Source organism: Rhinopithecus roxellana, chromosome 13, assembly GCF_007565055.1.
Source record: "Rhinopithecus roxellana isolate Shanxi Qingling chromosome 13, ASM756505v1, whole genome shotgun sequence".
Lineage (NCBI taxonomy): Eukaryota > Metazoa > Chordata > Mammalia > Primates > Cercopithecidae > Rhinopithecus > Rhinopithecus roxellana.
Genome location: NC_044561.1, coordinates 127,441,420 through 127,446,085, shown reverse-complemented (window position 1 = coordinate 127,446,085; position 4,666 = coordinate 127,441,420).

The window sequence follows — 4,666 nt, the reverse complement described above, 5'->3', positions numbered from 1 at the left end:
TAAAAAGGAAGACCATTCTGATACATGCTACAACACGGATTAACCTTGGGAACATTATTCTAAGTGACATAAACCAATCAATCACAAAAAGACAAGTACCGTATAATTCCACTTATGTGAGGTAACTCGAGTATTCAGATTCATAGAGACAGGAAGTAGAAAGATGGTTGCCAGGAGCTGGGGGGAGGGGAGAATGGGGAGTTGTTTAATGGGGATAGAGCTTCAGTTTTGCAAGAAAGAAAGAATTCTAGAGACGGATGGTGGTGATGGTTGTATAACAATGTGAAGGTACTTAACACTACTGGGCTGTACATTTAAATGGTTAAGATGGTAAATTTAATGTTATGTGTTTCTCAACACACACAGTTTTAAAAAATGCTTGTGGATATCATGGTTGAATAAGAAGTTTTTAAAAGCTTATATTCCTGTAGCGACTTAGACAGTCATCAAGGAGACTGCTTACAGGGAGGAGAACTGGATGAACTGGGTGGGGATGGGAGGGAGAATTTTCCTGTGTACTCTTTCACCTAGTTTGAAATTTTTGCATGCAAATTTTGTATTTTTATTTTTTCTAATATGTAGTAATCTTTAAAATAGTTTAAACATTATTTTAAAAATAAAATAAACATGTTAAATTAAAAAAAAAAACCCACACAAACAAGCAAGCAGGTAGTGGTCCAGGTTTTGTCCAAAAGCTATAGTTGCCAGTCCCTGGAATAGAGAGAAACAGACCTACACATACACCATCAATTTATTTTTTGACCACGTTACAAAGGTAACCCAATGGAGAAAGGATTGTCTTTCAGCACAAGGTAGTGGAGCAGCTGGTCATCCATTTGTAAAAAAGAAAAATAAAATAAAAAGAACTTTGACTAATAGCTTGCACCATATATAAAACTTAAGTAGAAATAGATAATAAGTATTTTAGGTTTTGTGGGACATACGATCTTCATTTCAACTATTTAACACTGCCATTGTAGAGCAATAACATCCATAGACCATGCATAAACAAATGGGTGTAGCTATGTTCCAATAAAACTTCATTTACAAAAACAGGTGGCAATTGTATCTGGCCTATGGGTCATCATTTGCTACCTTAGGCTTAGACTCATGGTTTTCAGCACTTGGCTGTATGTTAATATCAATCAGGGAGCTTTAAGAAATCTAAATCCTCATCTTTGAAGGTGGAGCCGGAGGATAGGTAGTTTTAATAATTTAGGCAATCCTAAAGTGTAAGTCGGGGTTAAAGGTCACTAATTTAAACAAATATGATTTCTCTCCGGGGGTGAACATATTGCCAAAGAAGGAAAAACAGGGTTTTATCTTTTAGCAGACAACTGGGAATGGGAAATAGCTGATGGCCACCGACAGTGTCTACTCCATGGGCAACTGAGTTACAGTGAATTCATTCCATAGATGTTCCTGGAGCACCTACTATTAGTCGGGCTCAGTAGGTAACTGGGCACAGTCCATGACCTCAAAGAGAGGGATTCAGTCAAGTCAACAGGCAACTACAATGACGTGTGACCCTGGTAGGAGGGGAGAAGAAAGTAAGAGAAAGAGGAATTGGGGAACAGAGGAAACGATAAAGACATAATTTGGAAGCAGAACTGATAAGGTGTGCTCAGGGGAGAGAAGAACAGTTTATGAGATTTCCACCATGGACAGCCAGGTAAACATGTAGCCAGACTTAATCTTTCTGTAAAATGGGGAACACCATAGAATCTACCACGTGTCATTGTTGTGAGGGTTAAATTAGTTAATATATGCAAAACACTTAGAACAGTCTTAACAGGTCTTTTTTTTTTTTCAATTTGTTTGAGACGGAGTCTTGCTCTGTCATCCAGGCTAGAGTGTAGTGGCGCAATCTTGGCTCACCGCAACCTCTACCTCCCGGGTTCAAGCAATTCTCCTGCCTCAGCCTCCCGAGTAGCTGAGATTACAGGCGCCTGCCACTGCCCCAGGCTAATTTTTGTACTTTTAGTAGAGATGGGGTTTCACCATCTTGGCCAGGCTGGTCTCGAACTCCTGATCTTGTGATGCACCCGCCTCAGCCTCCCAAAGTGCTGTTACCAGACTTTTATTTTTTTATTAGGGGTGGCTCACTTTCATGCTTCTAACACTTTTTGAAGATAGAATCCCAGTCACTCTCGGTTCTGAGTTTGGAAAGAAAGGGACCCCAGGAGCTCCTAAATGACAGAGGAAGGAGATCTCGACCTCATGGGTCCTAGTCTAGATTTGGGGACATACTAAATGGTTGGAGCTCAGATAGGGTGAGAGTTACCTAATCTAACATCTGATTTTGTGAGGCCTGGCTCCAGTACTGGCTTCATGGTGAAGTTCACCCAACCCCACGCTGAGTCAGAATCCACAGAGAGATAACACCAATGCCAGGGGTGGGGGAGTTACAGGAGTCCCTGGTAAACTCTCTATTCATGGAGGGGGATGAGGAAGGGAATATATTTTCTGCCATTTTTCTGCCTTGTTTCAAGATATCATTATGAAAAATGTAGGGTAAAATGAAATTGTATAGATATTACAATGTTGTCCATGGATTCTACGGCAGGAACTCTTTCGTCAGAAACTTGTTTTAAATCAGAAGCATCTGCAAATATTTCTTCAAATAGAATTGAATATATAGTATTATGAAGAGCTAATAATTTTTCCGTATCATGTGACTTCTTGTGGGTTTTTTTCTTCTCGTGGTAAATAGAATAGGAGGCAGGAAATATGAACTCCATAGGCCAATCTCCATCTCAGAGTCTGCTTCCCACACAACCAATCTATGACAATGGCCACAGGAAAGTTTATTTTTTTTAATTGAAATGTGCAGTGGAAAAATGAAGTCAACAATTTGAAAGGTCATCCAAATATATGCAAAGTGAAGCCATCACTCCAGTTGTCCTAGGGCTGCCTCTGAGAGTGACACATACTTTGAGACAGTGATTCTCAAAGGGTGGCCCAGGAATCCCTGAACGTCCCTGAACCTTCCAGGGGATTTATGAGGTCAAACTGTCTTCATCATAATACTAAGCTTTTTCACTCTCACCCTCTCACAGGCACAGATAATAAGTTCAGGCCAGGAGCGGTGGCTCACGCCATGCCAGCACTTTGGGAGGCCAAGGTGGGCAGATTACCTGAGGTCAGGAGTTCGAGACCAGCCTGGCCAACATGGTGAAACCCCGTTTCTACTAAAAATACAAAAATTAGCTAGATGTGGTGGCTTATGCCTGTAATCTCAGCTACTCAGGAGGCTGAGGCAGGAGAATTACTTGAACCTGGGAGGCGGAAGTTGCAGTGAGTTGAGATCACACCACTGCACTCCAGCCTGTGTGACTGAGCAAGACTCCATTTAAAATAAAACCAAAAAACAAAACAACAAAAAAGAAGTTCAATGGTAGGTTTCAGATTCCACACTGCAACCAACTTTGAGCAACTACCACTTGCCAGGTTTTGGTGGTGGTGTAGAAACTGCCTGCAATTACCCAAAAAGGCTGTTCAAATACTTCTCCCTTTTCCGGCTACAGATGTGCAAGAGGCTGGAGTTGCTTTGTATGCTTTAACCAGAGCAACATATGGTAACAGAGTGAATGCAGAAGCAGATACGAGAATCCAGCTGTCTTCTATTCAGGCAGATAGTAAAGAGAGTTGCAAAAATGTAAAACTATCATTATTTTTGCCTTGTTGTGTTTTGGAACGAAACAAATAGTTCTGTTGAAAAATTTTTAGAAAAAAATCATTTTTCATAAAAATGTTGTTTATGTTAAAATGGAAGGGATTTATTTCTTTGAGATGAAATTATACTAATTTTTAAAATTCTTTGTTTTAATTTGTAATGTAGTAAATAGTCACCCGCATAAAAATTCTTTGAGATCTTATATAATTTTAATAGTGCAAAGTGTTCTGAGAACAAACATTTGAAAACTGCTTTTTGTTTTTTCATCGCAAATTTATTATAAAACACACAGAGGATAAAGTTTAAAATAATAATCTATAATCCCGTCACTAAGAAATACCCTATTTTGGTATTTCTTTCCTTCCATATCAATATCATACTTATATTGCTCATTCTGAAACACTGTCTTGAAAGCAGGAATTTTTTTTTCCATTATAGATGTCACAAATAAATTTAAAATAGGGGTTGGGGGCTTTAAGTACCTTAGATGAATTAACTCCCTGGCCACATTGGGCATTTAAGTGTTTGACACTTTCTGCTATTATAAACATGACAGATTTCCTAGACTGTTCCCTTAGAAGCATTTTCCAGATGTTAAAGTATTGGATCAAAGGGTAGTCATGTTTCAGAGGCATTTGATACATATGGCCAAATTCCTGTTCGACTGGATGGTCTTCTGTGAGGCCAGGCTGGGTCTCTATAACTCAGAATTATACTTGGCACTTCCATGGATGGGTGAATGGATGGATGAATGGATGAACAAATGTGCGAAAGGGATGGTTTCTTTGTACCCACGTTAAAATTGGGTGTTAACAGTTAAATTATTTTGTATTTGCTTAATTTTAGAAAGATGTCTCATTAAGATTGCTGTTGTAATTTTCATTTCCTTCATGTCTGTGACATTAAAAGTGTGGTCTCATGTTGATTGAACATGTCTTTATCTCTTGTCAACTGCCAAAGCCATTGATTCTTGACACCCAGTTCCTTTCA